General features: G+C 34.1%; 1 protein-coding gene across 2 annotated transcripts in view; it reads left to right on the forward strand.

The window, feature by feature from the left end:
• The window catches only part of Epha6 (EPH receptor A6), a 711982-nt gene that overhangs the window by 320119 nt on the left and 369810 nt on the right, over positions 1–22053 (forward strand). The window lies entirely within an intron of this gene.

Consider the following 22053-nt stretch of genomic DNA (forward strand, 5'->3'; position numbering starts at 1 on the left):
CTAACTACATCCTGCATTGGAGAGACAGTGCCTGTGGTGGATAATTAGGAATAAAGGAGGAAACAAGTTAAAGACTTAATAGGAGGTCTAGTCTGATAATTGGAGATCTGAGCATTCTGCAGGTAATGAAGCCATTTGAGGAAAAGAATACTAGCGATATATTTTTGAGTTATTGCCCCTAAAGAAGTCTCAAAATGTTGGGGGGAAAAATGTGACAAGATTAATAATGCAAGGGCTGAAAATCATTACTGGAAGTAGTATAAGTAGGTGTCATCCAAGAGCTCCATCTGGAGGGGAAGCACCAGTGCCCAAACCATTGGCTGTTTCTTCTTGGAGCCTGAGGCCATGTTTCTGAGCCTCTTTGCTGCCTCTAAGACTATACCTGTCTCATTTACAAAGTAGCGGCCTTCTTCCTGCAAGAAGACACAATTTCCACCAACCTCCATGTATGAACAACCTTCGATGGCTCTGAATACCACTGCAATGTAGTGTATCTGCCTCTGATGGTCAGTTACTGAGATGAACATATTATCTATTGGTGTCTGAAAGGTAGTTAAATTTGATAATTTTTTATTAGAGAGGTTGCCATTTAGTTGGGGGTGTTTTAGAGGTTGCTGTCTAGCTGAGGGTATTTTTAGACCTTCTTAAGACAGGTTTGTTGGATCCAACCTTCCCAATCTCAATGTCATTGCATGCTCCAAAGCCTGAATATTGCCCTTAGAGAATATTCCTGTTAGAGCCTGATTTTTTATTTTAAATCTTGGGGAAAGAAAAAAATTGTATTAGTTATGTTGTGAAAAGACAAAAAGAAGTCAGAAATAACCTGGAAAAGATATATGTGTTGTTTTTGTTCTGATGTTGGTAGATCATTTTGAGTCATTAAGTGACATTCAAGGGCCAGTCTAGAAGACATTGAATAGGCATCCTGCATGTTGAAAGGGGATTGCACAGAAAGTGAAATCATATATTATTAAGATTTTTCTGGTTGGACAGATGCTTCTCTATTGAGTAATACTTCCAAGTTTGGAAGGTTTTGGTGATTCCTATGAGGTCTGGGTACCTAAGGGGATTTTTGCAGATTCTTTTAAAATTTTGTGTCTATTGTCTAACGGTCCTCTAAAGTCATTTGTATATTTTTATGGTCTTCTGATGAAGTCAAAGAGACACTGAGACTGTAGAGTGTGTGGGATAGGTTTCCCACTGGAAAAACATAATCTGCTTTGTAATAAATCTACTTATACAAAAAGAGGTATGATATTGTAGGTATGTGTCTGCACTTATTGGTTCCATTATTGGTTTTCCACATCAAGTAGATAATAATGAATGAATTTACCATTAAATCAACTGAATTTTCATTTTCCAAGTTAGGTCGATGCATCTTTTTCCATGTCAAAACCAGTTCTAAGAAATTATTTTGATTATATTTATGTCTCTGTTCTAAATGCATTCTAGCCAAGATCTACTAACCATAATTCCCCTCTAAAAATGGGCAGATGCTGTTGTCTATGTGTAGTTCCTGAAAAGTAGTTAAATTATCTTTAAAAATATGGTGAGTTCAGTTAAATGTGCCCTTTATAATACTGTGAATTTTTATTGTGATGCAGTCAGGCATGACCACTTTTAGGAATTTATATGTAGATACTGTCTTTAATTCCCCCACACTATACTTATATTAAACACTATGGTATAGGAAAAGCTTCAGAGACTTAAATTCCTTTAAGGATAATTCATAAACTATATGCTATAAAAATGATTACAACAAAACTATTATAGGTGAACACATATACGTGACATAAATTTATAAATATAAACTCAGTTTTATTCACTCTATTAGCTTACTAAGGAAGCCATATGTGCCTTAGAGAACAGACATTATTTTCCTACAGTTCTGTAGGCTACAAATCCAAGAGCAAGTTATCAGAAGCCTTGAGTTTACTCTGAGCCCTGTCTCCGTGGCTTACAGAGGCCTATATTCTTCTATGACTTCATATGCCATTTTTTTCTTGGTGTCTAATTTCCTATTATATTCTTCATATAAGGACATCTGTTATTCAATGAGGCCCTTTTGTAGAACTTCATATTATCTTAATTATTCATTAAATCCCTATGCTTAAATGTAATTATATTCATAGTCTAAGGTTCTGAAGCTTGAGAACTTAACCTATCAATATTGAAGGATAGCAGAGTTTATCCTATAACATAAACTAAGGCAGTAAATAGTGCTTTTAAATAATATACTGAATATATTATGATACTACTTAACATTAAAAATGAACAAATTATTGATACATAGGTGAACCTCAAAGACAATATGCTGATTTAAAAAGCTAATCTCAAAAACATATCTACTGTATTCTTTCATTTATATGACCTTCTTGAAATAGGATAATAACAGAGGTAGAGAACAGTGGTTGCCAGGTGTTAGAGATTTGGGCGAGAGCAGTGTGGCCGTGAAGTGTGGGCAGGAAGAAACCTTGTGGTGATGATACATTTCTTTGTCTGGATTGCAGTGGAAGTTACTGGAAAGTAAATATATGATACAACACATAGAACTACAAAGGCACAAATGTACCTTCATTATCCTAGTGTCAACTTTGACTTTTCTGGTTGAGTTGAGTTAAGGAAATAGTGAACATTAAGGAACTCTGGGTAAAGGATGTACCAGACCTTCCTCTTCATTTTCCCTCTCACTTTTGCACTTTTCTGTGAACCTGTAATTGTCTCAAACTACAAAATACAACAGGAAAAACCATTAGAAGTCTATTAAAAGCATATATAAAATGGCTGAGAATATTTAATTGAAAATATTTTTATAATTGATTATAAAAAATTATAGAATTGCCTTCAATAAATAAAACAAAATCTAATAATGTAGAATTACAATGTTTGAATTTATTATGCAATTTTTCCTGGCATTGAAAAAATAGCTCACCATCACTGAATTTGCTTTATGAGTGTTCAAAATGGAATTTCTTTTTCTTGCTCTCTCTTTTAGTGGGAACTGAACATTGTCAAATGTGCCATCAGTGAAAGCATATTAGTTTTCTGTTCTTCTTTGCCTTAACAAATTAGTTCTAAAGATTCTTACGACCTGATTAAAAAACTACAACCCACTGCTATTATTTTTAATGATAAAATAAAATAATTAAATTTTGAATTACAGATATTCATTTTTTTTTGTCAGTTGTGAGGCTTGAACTCAAGGCTTGAGTGCTGTCCCTGAACCTCTGTGCTCAAAGCTAGTGCTCGACTACTTGAGCCACAGCACCACTTTTATTCTTTGAGTGATTAATTGGAGATAAGGTTCTCACGGGGACTTTTCTGCATGGGTTGGCTTTGAACCAAGATCTCAGGGTCCACTGAGTAGCTAGGATTACAGGCATGAGCCACCGGTGCCAGGCTAAATTATAGATAAAAATTGACCCATATATTCACCCTTTACTTCTATGATGTAAGATTTTGATTAGTTTACTTTTTTTATTATTTGGATAGAATATAATTTTTTCACTTTTAGAAAGAGATAATGTGTTCAAATACAATACTCCATGTGAAAAGTCATTTTAAACATGAAATAAGACATTGTATCCATGTACTTCTCATTCAAGAACATTAAGAAATCATCACTGCTAATAAAATTTGACTTTATTTTACGTACAAACAGCAACTAGGAATCAAAGTATCATTAAATTTCATTTCAACTGAACTGAAATATGTATGTCCCTTAATGAAATATCACGGCCATTCACAAGTACCAATCTCCATGTTACAATTTTAAGAAGGACTAAACACTCTGTCTTTGTGCCTCAAGTTTTCAAATTCACAAGTTATCACACTCACACTTGTGAAATCATAGATACCTCAACTAAGTAAGAGAAACATTGTAAAATGACTCAACCTGTGGATTTATCATTTATTCCTCTATCTTCAAAGAGGTTAGAGCCTCATATTGAATTTAAAAGACATTTATAGGAGGGGGAATGTTTTAAAACAAAATTGCAATTCTCACTTTGTATAAGATAGTAAGGTAAACTGAAGTCATTATAAGACAATAAGATTAAATAAGATCATTATATGGTTGCAAATGGAGAAGGAGATTTCCTGCCATTCTTAATGTAGTATCTGAGAATCTTCTAGGCAGTAATAGGAAAGCATTTCCTACAGTTGTCTGGTAATATATCATAATTTTAGTGACTAATAAGGCCCAAGTAAAATGGTTTTACCTAAAAATCTATGTAAGGAAAATGAGGGAAGAAGTGACACTATTCAAAAATAAATGTACTCACTACCTGATTAATGTAACTGTAACCCTATCACCTTTATAGTGACAATAAAAATTACTGTAATATGTCATTGAGTTATGCTAAAACGAAAAATGATAGATGTTATTTATAAAATGTTCACTTTATTCCACACATTTTATTATATTTACGGTGAGTTCTTATAAGCCTTGAAATATGATAAGGAAGCTGATAATAAATAATTTCACAAATATGTGATTTGTGTTATGTTAGTCCTGCTGAAGAGAATCCTAGTCTACCTACTCTCAGACCTGAAGAATTAAAATAATATTTAAATTTAGAAAACAAAAATTGGAATTAGCTCTTGTTACAAGGAATGAGCAGGATGTGATTATGTAAGATGAGCCTAGGAGAAAGGAAATAATTCTGAATGGAAAGAATAGGACAAGGTGTAGAAATTTAGGGTGTAGGTACTGATGATATGTGCAGTGGTATTTCACAGGTACAGCAGAAGCCAAGGCAGGAACTGAAGACAGTCTAAAATTTTGAAACATGGTGAGTACATGTAAAATAGATGAAAAAAAAAGAGAAATCCCCCACTTATCAAAAATGCTGACGATTTTCAAAGGTCAAATTTTCAGAAAAGAACACTGCTTATAAGTCCATACTTGTATGAATCCAGAAATAAAATAATAGAGACCACAAATATAGAAAATTGCATTTATTATGTTTTAGGACTGTTAGCAAAACATGGAAGGTGAAGCTGGAGAAGCTTTCTTTGCTTAACCCTTTCTGTCAAGTAAATACCTATTTTGCCTTTTTGAGGGATATTAAATAACCATATTAAACAATCCAATTTAATAGTTTGCTTACAATGATACATTTTTAAAGGAGAGGGAAAATTTTTTCCAAGTCTTATGAAGACAACTTAGCTTGTTGGCAGATAAGTAGAGATATTATTTTATTATGATGATTTTAATTATGCATTTAAGTTTGAAAGTACAATAACTTTCACAAACTAGACTCTTTGTACTAAATCTTAATTCATTAACTTCTGCAATCCTTAAGAGCTATGGGTACGACTTCATTTTCTATAGTTTATTTACATGGTCTAGAAAGGTGTTGATCTAGAGAGCAAAAAAAAGGAAAGCAACATACAAGTAAGCATTTGCTTTTCATTTTCAATTCATGACAAAAAACTAAGGTGTGTAATTCATTAAATAATTGTTCAAATAATAAACAGTAAAGTAAACTGTAGCTCGTGGATAGTCACAGTGAAATAAATTGTGTTTGTAGAAAACCTGACACGTGCAAAAACTTTTAAGGGCCATGTTCAAAGTGAAAGACATGCTAAATTACCAATTCAGTTGATATTAGCTCAAGGGTCTTTAAAGCAATTATTGTCAGAAGAAAGTTGTCCAATTCATTGGCTTCCTAAAATACACCTTCAACACTCCTCTCTCTGCCCTTGAGTAACTATTCTGTATAGGTCTGCCTTAGGCTTGCTCACATTTAGATTACAGATTTCATATATATGCTCTGGCAGCAATAATTAAATGAGCTGACATTGAAAAGAGATTTAAACCAACCAAATTCTCCATATATTTATAAGCTAGCAATGTCTTTTTGATTTACAGTTCACTGCACTTTGGAAGTGCAGACTATTTTAAAGGCCAACCTTCAGTGTGCTGCTGGGATAGTTAATTAGGGGTGTCTTTATACCTATACCATAATGTATTTTACCTCTGGCTATCTCTGAGAGGCCTCATTGTTTTCAAAAATATTGACAGTGAATATGCTGTGTGTGTGTGTGTGTGTGTTTGTGTATTCATTCAAAGTTAAAAGAAACTCAGTGAGCAAGTTTTAAATTCTTACTTAAATCTGCACTGAATTTAAACCAGGAGCATGACATATTTTAGGATTTTTTAAAGAATACAATAAATCTATGTTAAATGAAGAGAGATATGTTACTGGTTGTGCTTCTCATGCTTCTCATACTTAAATAAATTACACTTTAAGAAATTATATCTTTTATTGAAGTATAAGATTTTTCTATCTTATTGGAAAAAAGCATCATTTTCACAGAATTTATATTAAATATTTTATTTATGGATAGTAATTGAAATGCCAGTGTAATCATCACTGAGTAATTTATAGAGTTGCCAAATAGTAAATTAAAACAGAATGGATAATAGTATTTTTTTAGTCTTGCAAAACATCTAATTATTTTCCAAATGGACATCTTTTGGTGTTGTGAAACTTTTGAGTGATTGAGTTTTTTTACACAAAGGTCTTAGAGGGGCTGGGAATGTAGCCTAATTTTAGTGTTTGCCTCGCATATATGAAGCACTGGGTTTGATTCCTCAGCACCACATATATAGAAAAAGCCAGAAGTGGCACTGTGGCTCAAGTGGCAGAGTGCTAGCCTTGAGCAATAAGAAGCCAGGGACAGTGCTCAGGCCCTGAGCCCAACCTCAGGACTGGCAAAAAAATTAAAAAAGAAAAAGGTCTTAGACCTTATAAATTTATTTGTTATCCAGGTGCTGTTGACTCATGCTTGTGAATGTAATTACTTAGAAGGCTGAGATCAGAGGATTGTAGTTCAAAGCTAGCCCAAGCAGAAAAGTCAATGAGAGTTATCTGTAGTCAATAAAAAGTGGAGCACAAAGGATTAAGTACAGAGCCCAGACCCCGATGTTAAGTTCCAGAACTGGAACAATAAATAAATATGCTAAAAATTGGTCAGCTACTCAGCTTCCAGTTAGGAATTTTAAAAATTGAATAACTATTCCCCCCAAAAGTTATGGATACATCTACAGTCATATATTTTTCAAATGACAGTCATGGTTCACAGTCATGATTTTTTCAAAAATATCTTCCTCCCCTAACAATATGCAAGCTACTTGACTGCAAGGAAGATGTATTATTTGACTAAGAAAAACATCCACTGGCTCTAACATTAAAGCCCTGTGAAGATTTATTAATTAATTTCATTAAATCAACCTGGAGGCACATGGTTATTCTTTTACTTACATCTTTAGTTCACTGAAAATATTTATCGAATATTTTCTTCAGGGAATTATTCTTTGTATTAGAAATAGGACATTCAAAGAGAAAAATAGAAACAGCTAACAATATATTTTCTCTTATAGTTACTGTATTTTAAGATCAAGCAAGTGTATGACTGCCGAAGGAGAAAGCAAACAAATAAGAAAGTTACTTAAGAAAACTTAAGGATGACTATTTTTATTTTATTTCTCATTTTCCTTAAGTAGTGTGCAAAAAGTTTCAATATTCAAGTTATGAATATAATGCATCTTGATGAGTGTCACCCCTTCCATCATTCTAACCTCAAGCAAAAATGTTTATTTTGATGACAAGACAATTGAACACATCATGAATTACAGATAAGGTAAGGTCTTGTGGTGTGTATGTGTGTGTCTGAAGAAAACTATTTCACACAGCATAGAAAGGGTAAAGTCTTAAATTCAAGCAATTCTATGTCTGAAGGTATCAAGAAAGAATCGTGTACTTTTTTTTGGCACATTCTAAATTTAATGCTTCCTAAATCTGCTAGTGCCGTTCCCACAGAATCTTCTACCAAAGGTTTTAGTCACTATCTTCCTTTACTAATGACGAAGTTTTTGTTCTTGGTGTTTGTACAGAATTAGAAAAAAAATGTACATTATCTTGAATTTGATTCCAAGCAATTGGCTTTTCAATTCTTCTGCTGTTTCCCCTCCCATTTGCATATTTTGCAGGAAAGATGACTATTTCCTTTAGTAAAAACTAGCAAGACTGTATTGTTGTCTTGGTGCCTCTATTACTGCACTGACAGATTTCTTGGAATTTATCTGTACAACTTGAAAAATAGTAGTAGAGTTTGATTAGCACAATGCTAATTTGCCTAGATGCTTAGCAAAATTGAAAGTAAATATATATTGTCACATTCAGTATATGTTCTATTACTGTCATATGATGCAAGGTTCCACCTTCTGGTTATTCAGATACTCCGCAAACTGTTAAATCAAATTTCAATGTCAATCTTGGTTTGAAAATTGGAAGCTAATTTGAATTTTTTTGTTTGTTTTTTGTTTTTTGGCCAGTCCTGGGGCTTGGATTCAGGGCCTGAGCACTGTCCCTGGCTTCTTTTTATCTTTTTATCTTTCTTTCTTTCTTTTTCTTTTTCTTTTTTTTTTTTTTTTTTTTTTGCTCAAGGCTAGCACTCTGCCACTTGAGCCACAGCGCCACTTCTGGCCGTCTTCTGTATATGTGGTGCTGGGGAATTGAACCCTGTTCTTCATGTATTTGAGGCAAGCACTCTTGCCACTAGGACATATCCCCAGCCCACTAATTTGAGTTTGATAGCTAAACTGTTCTTGAAACAAACTGACCAATTTAAACCATTTGATTCATTTGAGGTTATTATTAAGTATTGGCCTTGTAAATATTTTCTAAAACATTCTATTTGGTTGAAGAAAATAATAATAAAGAAATAATAGTCTAAAAGGATCAAATGTATACTGAGTTTCAGGGGCACATACTTATAATCCTAGCTACTCAGGAAGCTGAGATCTGTGGATAGAGGTTTATTAAGACTTTGTACACAAGGCTGAGAAAGCTCTGCAACTACTTAAATCACACTTATGAAGCCAACACTCCAAGCATTTACAGAATAGTAGTCACATTGCTTTTCCCATTGTTTCTGTGTATTACACAGCAAACAAATACAGTTTGTGATCCTGATACCCAGAGAAGTGTGCAATATGATATGTTGGTGATTAGCAGATGCAGGTTAAGTGTTTGAAACATGGGGCCAGAGCTATGGGGAAATTAATAACCTTTCAGTTTCTAACATGAAAATGAAAGTTTGCCTAAGTAAAAAAAAAGCGGGAATTAAATATAATATCAGATTCAATTTACATCAGCAAGATCCAAGTGCTTGAAATACTACTCAGTAGGGCAGCATTTAAAATATGAAGTGAAATGGCAGGCAGACAAGCTTGACATTTTACTAGTTTGTTTTTCTGAAGAGAATCGTACTTCTCTGGCTATACATCTATTTTTTGAAACAGTGATTAAAAGTTTTACTAATAAGAAATTAAAAACAAACATTGAAATGTAGTCCAGTAATTTGGGTAATGCCATTCTAATCATTCTGAAGTTTATGCAGACCCAAGATTGAATTTTAGTTTTTGGTATGTTTGTGCTCAGCAACAGGACTTCCGTTAAAGTTTGGTGCAAAGTGGATCATGAGACAGAAAAGTTCGCCTTAAAAAAATAATTTTAAGTGGGGCTGGAGATATGGCCTAGTGGCAAGAGAGCTTGCCTCGTATACATGAGGCCCTGGGTTCGAATCCCCAGCACCACATATACAGAACAAGGCCAGAGGTGGCGCTGTGGCTCAAGTGGCAGAGTGCTAGCCTTGAGCAAAAGGCAGCCAGGGACAGTGTTCAGGCCCTGAGTCCAAGGCCCAGGACTGGCCAAAAATAAATAAATTAATTAATAATAATAATAATAATTTTAACACAACACACTGAAATTATTTGTGTTTACTCTTTGTTGTGTATTCATTCCCTTTTTAAAAATTTTCTTTTAAATGTGAGTCAGCTTACAGTTTCTCAAGAAGTCTTTCATTAACATAATATTTCAGGAACAGTATATGTATTCATAATATGTGGATAGTGATATATTTTTCTTTACTTCTCATTTTGTCTTTACAAAAACTAACATTGTTCTTCTAATGAATTCCAAAATCCTTAAAATATTTTTTATTTTCCCCACATCATACTGAGAAGAATGAATACCCACTTTCTTTAACTTCCTATTACAAAGCATCATTATGTAAATGATTGACCATTGTCTATCTATGTACGTAGATTATATTTCCACAAGTTTAATAGTTTTGCTCTTTGTCATAATTTGGCCACTTTAAGTTTATTACTTTCTGTAAATATAAATATGATTATCGTTCTCATAGACATTTCAGAGTCCAAGTAATTAGGAATAGGTTTTCCTCATTTTGTTATTATGAGAATAAGTGTTCTGTGTGTTGAGAAGTTCTGAATATTTATAGTGTTCAACTATTGGTTTTATTGAGCTATTTAATAGAAGGTGAGATTAGAAAAAATGTTCTTTTCTTTCAAGATGAGAATAATTAAACTCTATCTGAAATACCACTTATTGTATATTTTCCAATTGAACGTGATGTGAGAAATTATTTTCTAAAATAAATTATTTCCCTCTCCTAAATTTTATTAACCTGGCTGCTGCCAATTCTCATCAGTTTTATACCTACATTGCCAGGTGATAATTTCTATATGTTCAGAATTTGAGATAATGGAGTGTTCATCTGACTTCATTGGGTGGATGCACATGTAGTCTTTCCAAATAAATATTATTTTTATGCTCTTTCAAATATGTCTAACAATTATTTCCAATCCTAGTGTGTCACTAAACTGACTTGGAATGGTCATCCATGTGTTTTTAGCAAAAAATATTTCTGCTGCCATTGGAAATAGATTCTTTAAAAGGCAAGTAGAAAAAATAGGAGTGGAGGTATGGCTCAAGTGGTAGACACCAGCCATGAGTAACAAAGTCAAGCCAAGGCTCAATGAACTATTTCAAGCTCTGGATACCATCACTCAAAACCAAAACAGCAACAAAAAGTCAGATAAAGATAAATGGTCACTTTCAGTTCTCCATTTTTTTGTAGAGACGAGGACTATGAGTAGAACATTCCTGTAGATGATTACTAATTATTTCCAATTTGAAACTTTATTTTCTACACCTGTAATCTCTCCTACAGGAAGGCATGGGTGGAAAGAAGGTGACACAAGGTCCACCCCAGGCATAGAGAGTCCTTACCTAAAAGATAACTCAAGAAAGGTTTTGCGCATGACTCAACTGGTAGAGTTCTTGTCTATTTGGGCCCTGAGTTCAAAGCCCAATATTATAAACAGGAAAAGTAAAAGAAAATAAGAAGTCTCAGGTCCTGGTGCTTTCTAGGCCAACTCCTTATGGCAGGTGCTCTACCAACTGAACCACACCTGTAACTGTAGCTTTTTGCTCTGTTTAATTAAAGATAGCGTCATGAGGACTGCCGAGGGTGGCTTCTTTCCATAATTTTCATATCTCCGCCTTCTGAATACCCAGTGTAATAATTGTGAGCCCTCAGTGCATAGCATATGACATATTCCTTTTTTATTTTTAAAGAAGTTGTACGGGGGGTTCTAATTCATCAATTCAGATTATGAGTAGAGTTTTTCTCGATCAATTCCACAGCTCCTATCAGTTCTCACACATCTTTCTCAAACTCGTCCCTATCCTCAACTTATGTAGTTAAACTTATTACATTCTTTTAAAAATTATATTTTGTTATATTTAAGTACTTGTACAAGGGGTTACCATTCAATGTATCAGTACAGTGCAGGTTGATTAGTATTGCCCTTTTCATCATTTCTCTCCATCCTTCCACGCAACCCTTTAGCCTTTCATAGGCTATACCTTGAGTACAAGGACCTCTTTCTCTGCCCATCCTCTTCACTTTTAATACATTCTATTTCATCTTTCTGTGAAGGAGATAAAGTTTAAGTCATGCTTGGAGGCAGAGCTCATCCCCTTTCTTCTAAGTAGAGAAGCCATTAGTATCATTGAGCTTTACACTATAAATGCTCCAGTTTTTTCTCCATTATTTTATTTAATTTTAATATTTTATAAATGTTTATTTTATAGATAAACATCATTTTGTACATAGACATCACTTGTGTGGTGGCTGACAGACAGCCCTCCCCCCAAGGAATTTTTACAACTGCCCTGATGTGACTTTTTAACCAATTATGACTTCTTGTAGTATCTAAAACACCATAGACAGAACAGATTTGAGGAAAATATTAATTTTTTAGTTGGCAAAACTATGGCCAATTAGGCCTTCATTTTGAAAGAGCTACAATTTTAGAGTCAAAGATGCCAACATTGTCATTATCTACTGATTAGACAACTAAAAAGAATAAATATGTTTAGGATTTAAACAAGCAAGCACTCAGATTCTACACTATCTAAATAGAACACTGATTTTGCAAATAGTATGTGATTGTTGACTTTTACATAAAGAACCTTTATTTAAAATTTTTCACCTTCAATAACTCATCATTTCATGATTCTGTTTCTTCACTAAAATGTTATTATTTTCTATACTAAAGTTTTCTTAGTATTGCAGCAGGTTTATGGAATACATTCCAAATTAACCAGGGAATTATCTTTGGCTTTTGAAAATGTCAGCTGTTTCCAAGATAATAAAGGAATTACATAAATGCAAAATATCATATTGCTGTTTTCATAGATGGTATTATTTTTAACATATGTTATCATTTAGGAATGTCACCTCAAAGCCTGATATGTATATTAAAGCCAACTGAGGATGTAGCTTGTTCATACAGGGCATGCTTTTCACATATGAGGCTCTGGGAGGTCAATCAATATTATTAGGATATTATGCTTAATCAAAATCAACCAGTGAATAATTATCTCATATACCAAGAATCAAGTTATTTCGCAGGAAGGAAGGAAGGAAGGAAGGAAGGAAGGAAGGAAGGAAGGAAGGAAGGAAGGAAGGAAGGAAGGAAGGAAACAAAAGAGAAAAACAACAATCATAAGTCAGATTATGCTCAGTGAGCTGAACTTGTTCCTTAAACACACACACACACACACACACACACACACGAAATAAATACAAAGATAGTTGATGATGAAAATAGATAGATAAATAGATGATAGATAACAGATATAAATACTAAAGGTATGATTTAATCAGAGTCCCCATATAGTCATAGAGAAATTGAAAATTATATAACAGTGTGTACATAGCATTTCATAATTATTGTTCTTTGAATCGTGTGTGTGTGTGTGTGTGTGTGTGTGTGTGTGTGCCTAAGAAAGGTAATTCTGCCTATGGCTACCAGTGCTGGTTTAACCTTGTAATCTCAGCTAATCAGGAGATAGAAGTATCAGGAATGAGTTTGAAGCCAACCTTGAGCAATGACAGAGGAGCTCTATCTCAAAAGCAAAATGACATCAAAAGGCTATGGAAATAGTTCCAATGGTAGAATGATTGTCTAGCATGTGAAATGGCCCATATTTGATCCTTATAATAATCATAATCATAAAAATTCTAGTCAATCATGCATTATTTAAAAGAGAGAAACCATAAATATCCTAAATAACTAGCAAGAAATAATAAGTAAAATGCACTGTCTATAAGGCAGAATAAAAAACTATCAAATGAAAATTATAAATCTGAATTCCATGTCACAGATCTGAGATGTGTGTAACAAACTGATGAGTATATGTAGTGTTTGTGCAGTTTATGTATATATGTAGTGTATTTGTAGTCATAAGAAAATAAGTAGTATACTTGTGAATTGATGAAGGTGTTTTGCTTTGTATAGGGAAACATTATTTCTCTGCAATGACTTGCAAACACTGTACCTTCATTATTTGTCTTTACTTCTCCAATATAGCACTTTGAACATAAAATACTATACATTTCAACTTCTTTCAGTCTTTTAGATTGAATTCATATGAATTAGGTTGAAAGGGATATTAAATAGCCACGTCCTATCTGTAGTCTTGTAAGATTATGCATTAAATATTTGCTACATAATTTAGAGAATTTAATGTTTGTGCATACCTCAAACACCACTCATCTGCCCACAGAATTTCCACCACAAACAAAGCCAAACTTTTTCAAGGTTTAATCCCATGATACTTTACCCCTTGGTTATAAAATGCTCCCTGTGGCCATACATCAGCAGTGAGGATTCTATTAATAGATTCCTCATCCAGTAACACAACAACAAAATACACTGTGCTCTGTTTTGTAAATCTAAGCAAGACACTCTGAGAAGACAGGAGAGATGATTTTCTATTTGGTTTTATGGCTCTCTAGGGCTCCAAATTTCATATCCTGTGTACATGGTGTGGTTTGGTATTTTCCATCTGCATACTCATGGATTTATAGCTGAATGCCTTTTTTTCTGTCAAAATGTCTAATATGTACTTTAGTCATATGTAGATTCAGAAAACATCTGGTCAGTTAAGGAGCAACTCAGAGTTCTAATCCCTAAACTGCTACTCTCCAGCTGTGTAAGTTCAGTCAACTTATTTTGTCTCTCTGATTCTTCATATTATATATATATATATATTAGTTACCGATGAACATTTCAATATTCAATGATTCTTCATGTAACTTTTTATGTTTAAAATCAACATTCAAAATGAATACAAATAATAGATCTAATGAAAATAATAAAATAAGTAAATATTCAGAAATCTGTCCTCCACCTCCACTGAAAGGATAGCTTTTTTTAAAAGTCTTGTTGTAACTTTTCATGCAGTCTTGTTTTAACTTTTAATAACTACAAAAGACCTTACATATATGCTTTGATGTCTTGAATTTTGCCAAGGTGACTACAAGTTGAGCATGTGTTTTCAGAAAGAAGTATTGCATTAATCTTTCTTCCCATAGTCTTTTCTTCTCAGCGAGAAGAAATATAAATCCTGCTGTACTTTTTCAAAAATAAAAAGTATGCAACACTAAAAGCCTAAATATGTAAAATCATTGTTTCTTTTGCATTTGTTTTTACCTATTTATTTTTCAAAGTAATGTTTGAGTAATGTGTTTTGAAGTGATTTATGTGAGCCCTTTATTCGAGGTCTGTATTCCAGGATGGAATATTTCCAGGAAAACAATTTGCTCTTTCAGAAACTCATTGTAAGCTTTCGATTTTCTCATAGTCATTTGTTCCTTCGTTCACATTCTCCCTGGATACATCAACCATGCCATGTAGAAATCAGTTGTTCAGTAAACATCTGCTTAGTGAATGAGAAGCCATTTATTAAATGAAAGGGCCTGAGTATTTTGCCCCATAACTTAATGTCAGAAAGGAAGGAAGAAGGTGCCAAGGTTTGCTTGGGTCCTGCTCAGTGGAGAAGCAAGGTTAGCTGAACAAGCAAAGCTGTTTAGGAAGTAGGAAAAGTGACTTCTATAGTTATACATTATATCTTATGATATAGTCAGTTAATGTATAGCTTTAGTTAAGTAAGAAAACTGTATTAAGTTGGAATGAATCCTAGAAGATTTTTACTCTAGCATTTGGGTTCACTTTTCTGAGAATATTGAGTCTTAGGATCATAAGACCATATAGGAAGAACAAATTTCCACACTTAGTTTCCATTAGGGTTATAGAACAGCCAAATACTTTGATTCAAAATTTACACTACAAGGCTAGGAATATGGCATAGTGGCAAGAGTGCTCACCTCATATACATGAAGCCCTAGGTTCAATTCCTCAGCACCATATATATAGAAAACGGCATGAAGTGGGACTGTGGCAGAGTGCTAGCCTTGAGCAAAAAGAAACCAAGGACAGTGCTCAGGCTCTGAGTTCAAGGCCCAGGACTGGCAAAAAAAAAAATACACTACAGTCTTAGTTTGATAAGAAAGTTATCAGGATTGTTCCATTTAGGAGACAGTTTTGCATGTGTTAGTACAGACAAGGGCTCAGAAGCAATTATATAGTCTACTTCTTCAACTCTTCATATGGCTAGATAAGGAGTTTTGAAAAATCAAAGCTAATATTTGCCAGAGGGAGAGGCCAAAGTGTTGTTCTTTTAAGGAATGATTTAGCAAAAAATAAACTCCATCTGGGAGCAAATTTACCTGGCACTCTATCAAGATACAGAGTTTTGATTAGTGATTTATAAGCAGCCAGTAGAAGGGAATGCTGGTTGTCTCCCACTACAACGTATCTGAACACTAAGCAATTTTTTCAGTCAAACCCCTAAAATTTAACTGCAGGGTGCACCGTTGTAAAAAAAAAAAAGTTCTTCATTGATCTGAGCTGTTGAATCCTTAACTGTAGCTTATTTTCCCTTTGATTTTGAAATCTATAAATGCCAGTCAGAGTGCTTAGGAAGTAAAATCATTGGCACAAAAATTTAAATGAAGAGTGATAAATCAAGGCTGCCAGTGGGTACTGTCTCAGCTCCATTCAAACCTCACAACTGGTTTCCAATGGTCTGGCATGCCTAATTTCAAATTAAGTGTGACAAATTAAGCAGGAAGTTAATTACTATCTTGAAACAAATAGTCTGATGTTGATTGGAAAGGGCATCATAAAGCTGTGTTTTACCTTAACAGAATACCCAGAGGAAGTATTAGAAAATAGAGATGCACAAGTAACGATTAGTTCCAGTAATTTTTTTTAAAGAAAGGCACATTTGTTTTGCCTCGGTACAGGTTTATGGAAGGAAAGATTCCTGAGACAGTACTTTTCTATTAGAAAGACAAGAAGTGGAGTGGGAGATGAGTCAGATTCCTGATGACTGCATGTTGAGAGTGGGGCAGCTCAGACACACACACACACACACACACACACACACACACACACACACACATCTCTACCTCTGCTGAGCAGGTGTTAGAATGCCTACATTCCTCTCAATACTTCTCATCATAGATGAGCTGGTATGGGGCCTCAACAAGGTTACAAATCGCCACGTTCTTAAATAGTTTTATCATTGATTCATCGATACCCATACACCAAGGACTGATGACTTTCAGATACTTGTGAAAGAATGACTCCTTTCTATTTTACTTTTATAAACTAATACCAGAGTTTTAAACTTAGGGCCTCTCACACTTGCTAGATAATCAAATGATTGATTTACAAGTGGTAGAGTTACTGGATTTTCTTTAATTATTTTATTTTAATTAAGCCAATTTAATTAGCCTAAATTAATTCTACTAAGCAGTTTCATTGTAATAGTTACATATATGTATATAATCTAATTTAAGCAAATTCACCCATTTCTATGTTATTCTTTCCTGATCCACTTCTTAAATTCTCATGCTTTTTGCCTAGGCTAGCCTCTAACAGTGATCCTCCTACCTACCTGTCCTGCATAGTTGGGATTACAGGCACTTACTCACCCATATTATTCTTTGAGATAGGTCTTGTTCACTTTTTTTGTCCAAGAAGGCCTCAGACTGTCATGATCCCTCTGTTTCTACCACTCAAGGAGCTGTGATTATTGGCATAAGCCACATTTCTTCAAGCGATTTGTTCCTGACTTAAGGACTCTTAAGGGTATTTAAGGAAATATATCAAGGAAAAAATCTTGTTCTTCCACATCCACATGAATCTTAAATCTATCTTAAATCCATAGCCCAAACTTCATTTAATGGGATAAATCTACAATGCATTTCTTGTGTCAGACATTGTAATGATCATTTTATTTCTATTAAATTATAAATATCAGTGAGATATTACTATTGGAATTTTCTAAAGAAGACAAGAACTGAGCTATGCTCAGTAAAAGATTCAGACCCAGTTAAGGATTGGACAAACAGAATTTGGATCTATGCAATACGCATCAGAGAGGTTTTTGTCTTTCATGCATTTCTTTATTATTAATACAAAGGTGATATACAGAAAGGTTACTATTATGTAAGTCAAATAAAGAGTACTTCCTTTTGGAACAGTGTCATCCCTTCCTTGTCTCTTTTCCAGTTTTCTCTCCCATCCCCCACCACAAGTTGTATAGTTTACTTTCAACAGTATGCAGTCCAGTATCACTGTTGCATTTGTTTACCCTTTGAACCACTATTTCTCTGATTTCTCTTTCCTTCTCTAGATTAGATAAACTTATATGCAAGACACAAGGTACAGAAATAAAAACAGTGACAACAGGGAATAAACCAAAGGGGAAAAAAAAGAAATAACTGCAAACAGTACAATTAAAAAATAAAATGTTCTTGCTTCCATTTCTTGGCGTTCATTTTCTTAAATGTCATTTTAAATGGTCATATCTACATCACTATTGAGCCATTGTGATACTCTGCTAAGAATATACTACACATATTCTAGTTATTACAAATGAGGGAAACCATGCAGCCTATGTTTTTTTGGGTCTGGCTTACTTCACTTAATGTAATTTTTTCCAAGTCTTCACATTTCTTTACAAATGGGGCAATACCATTCTTTTGGATGGAAGCATAGAATTTCATTGTGTATATATACCACATTTTCTAGACCCATTCATCCACTGAGGGGCATCTGGTTTGATTCCATCTCTTAGCTATGGTAAATAAAGCAGCATTAGTTTTAAAACCCTTTTCAACTACAGTTTATTAATAGTAGCTAGAAGACGGAAATTATATGCAAAGACTAAGACAGCTTTTAGATGATTCTCCAGAGCATGGCACACCAGTAGAGTGTTCATACTAACTTGAGGGCTGGTTCTGAGTTCCTCTAGGGGTGTGTGGGTTTTGTCAGCTTCCCTACCGTGTCCTGCGAAAATCAGAAGAGGCTGCAGATCAAGGCAGATCATGAAAAGTCAAAGTTACACTTCTGTTCTAACAAAGTATAAAAATGATCTTTGGTATTCGTTATATTTGATTTTGTAACAGATATTTTAGTGTTTATTAATACCCACAATCTTTAGATTCGACATCATAAATTTTAAGCCCAATTTAAGTCTTAATTAAAAGATATATTTAATTGAGGAATGCTTCAAAGTGTACATGCAGTTTTCCCTGGTATACTTCTGCAAATATATCTTACCAATCCCCCAAAATATATATTTGATATAATCCTTGTTTTATAGTACTCTGAGAGTAAGTGGAGGAGCCAAGTATTTGCTGTTTTTGCATTCCTGCCACAATGTCCTGTTTTTTTCGGTCCATCCCATTAGTCTTTGCTCAGATCATATTTTTCCAAACGAACTTCCACATGTATTTTAAAATCCTAATTTCATATCTACCCCCATAACTGTATTCTCTACCTTTTTTATTTATCATTTTCACAACTTAATTTCACGTACTTGATTTCTGTTTCCCATACAACTTAATTTGAGGCCTAAATACGTAAAAACTTCATCATGGCAGTTCACGTGGCATCACACAGACAGCATCCATCAGGAGTGGCATGGTGTGTGTGGAAGAAATTGTTTAGCAGAAAGAAAGAAAAGGAGAAAGGAAAGCTTGCTCTTTTACAGCAGAGAACTAATCCACGTCTTTAAGACTTTACCTATACAGAGTGAACAGCAGTAACCCCTCCTTAGGATGCTCATGAACCACTCATCTCCCACTGGTCCCTCTACCTTTTCCTGACCCTACTATCTTTCAACACTCTCACTCTGGGGACCAAGATTATAGCACAATAAACCTTAAAGGCAATAAACATACAGAGAGAGAGAGAGAGAGAGAGAGAGAGAGAGAGAGAGAGAGAGAGAGAGGACCATACTTATACAGTAAACATGGGGAAAAGTAGATTTCTGAAGAAAACAAATTTATTTTAAGTAATGTTTAAATATATCATCACAACTAATCTAAACAATTTCCACTTTGCAAATAGAAATAAACTCACATTGTAAAATTAAATTTTCAAAGTACATTTATTAACAAACATTCAAGCACCCTTCCTAGATGCTCATGCTGTTTTAGTCCTTAAGGATACAATCTGAGTTTATTTCTATTTACAAAGTGGAAAATGTTTAGATTGGGAGGGAAAGCCATTGAGAAAGTGACATTGTTTGAAAAGAAATGTACTCATTACCTTACTTATATAGCTGTAACACCTCTGTACATCACCACCTTTACAATTTAAAAAATTAAACTTTTATGACTTTTTTAATAAAATGCTTTCTGTGCAATGGGAAATATGGATACACTTTAGCAAGTAAAGTTTGCTAACAAATAAATTTTCAGAATAACTTGCTAAAGTGATATAAAGATATAAGCCATCTACTTAAGAAATTGTTCCAGTAAGTAAATGAATGCTATAACTGTATTAATGTGTTTACGGAAGATGTAGACTAAAGTAATTTAAACTATGTGATTTTACATACTGATTTCTAAGCTATTTTGCAAGTCCTGCCACCCTTTGGGTATAATTATAACATCGAATTGAAAGAGCAGATTTGATCAGACATAGTACAGTCCATATTGTTAGAGAACAGAGCAAAAGTAGCGAGTGCACAGGATACTCCTCGTGTGTGGGTTCTAGATGCCACTCCGATTCTGCCCACAAACGTGGAAGACACTGGAGCATCATTACTTTTCTGTGCTATAACTATTTCACTGTATAAACAGATAGCTCTGATACTTATTTCCAGTAAAAGAGAAATGACAATTTTATACAGGAAGATGCTCCATCTCTTTATGAACTCTTGCCTGAGAATCAAGCATTTTTCTCTAGCATATAACACAATGAATCTTCAGCTGTATGTGCCTCCAATCTCCAGCACACTACTTGTTGTTTCCCTAGAAACATGAAACTATCTCAGCCAAACCCCAAAAGAATAAACATGGCTATCTGTATTCCTAACAATTTTATAAAAATAGGCTTTGGGCTAGATTTGACCCATTCATTCTAGATTACCAACCACTACTCTAGAAGCTAGCACTTCATATTCTTTGAAGCAGTAATTGGCAGTGGTACTTACCAGACACGATGCTGAAAGTGAACTGTACAACTTGTGGGTGGAGAATGGGAGGAAAAAACTGTAAATGTGATAGGGAAGGGGTGAAAGTGTCCAAAAAACAAATTTCCTCTCTATCTGACTTATGTAACTGTCAACCCTCTGCATATCACCTTTATAATAAACTTTTTTTTAAAATTGAAAATAAAACATGCCCAACAATGAGATAGGGACAGATAGCTACAAAAGAATGAGAAAATATGAAGGACAAAGAATGAGGAAAAATGACAGAGCACTATATCCTTGGTGTCATAAACTTACAGGAAACAGAAGTGAGGAGACTAACCAATCCGAAAATCATCCAATTCTCACTAATTAACCCAAAGCTAAGCTCTACAATGAGGAAAATGAATGAAGATGGGCAAGTTAGCAGTGAGGGCAGAATGGCCATCTTCCCCATGCCAAGACAGTACCTCGCAGTCTTTTTCTCTGACACATTTCTTTTTGAAAACTTTCCTATCACCTTTAAAAAAGAAACAAAAAAGGAAAAAAATAATTGGATGCTTCTGTTTCATTTGTCCCACAACTGAAATTCTATACATGATTTTTTTTGACAGTCCTGGGGCTTGAACTCGGGGCCTGAGCACTGTCCTTTGCTTCTTTTTGCTCAAGTCTGGCACCCTACCACTTGAGCCACGGCATCACTTCTGGCCTTTTGTATATATGTGGTGCAGAAGAATCAAAACAGGGCTTCATGTATGCGAGGCAAGCACTCTACCACTAGGCCATATTCCCAGCTCATAACTGAAATTCTAAAGAAAGAAAGAGGAAAACATCTCCAAAGACCTAGGGAGGTTTTCACCTTCAAAATTACTCTTTGAAACAGTGACTTTACTTTAAAAAAATGTTCTTCATACTCATGCATGTGTTTACTAATGGTGTTATCATCTCCTTTTTGCAAACCTGAATAATAGTCATGTGAATGTGTTTATGTATGTGACCACTTCTCTACTTACTCTTCTATTGAAGAATGTGTAGATTGTTTCCAAAAATTCTCTATCTGTGGCAACTTATTTCCTAGTACTAAAGTTAGAACTTAGAGACTCTCTTGGCTAGAAAGACACTCTAGCACTTGAATCACATCTAGAGACCACAATAAGCACTTTTTAAATGATGTTTATTAAGCCACCCTTTCAATTCCTCTCTTGATTTCTTATGTTTCTTTAAAACATATATTGTAAAATTGAAATTTAAACTAGTGGTTACTACTTTTTTGTGCTCACAAGTGTTTTGAATCTGTTATTATGAAAACATACAATATTCTGAATTTAAG

Source organism: Perognathus longimembris, chromosome 5, assembly GCF_023159225.1.
Source record: "Perognathus longimembris pacificus isolate PPM17 chromosome 5, ASM2315922v1, whole genome shotgun sequence".
NCBI classification, from domain to species: domain Eukaryota; kingdom Metazoa; phylum Chordata; class Mammalia; order Rodentia; family Heteromyidae; genus Perognathus; species Perognathus longimembris.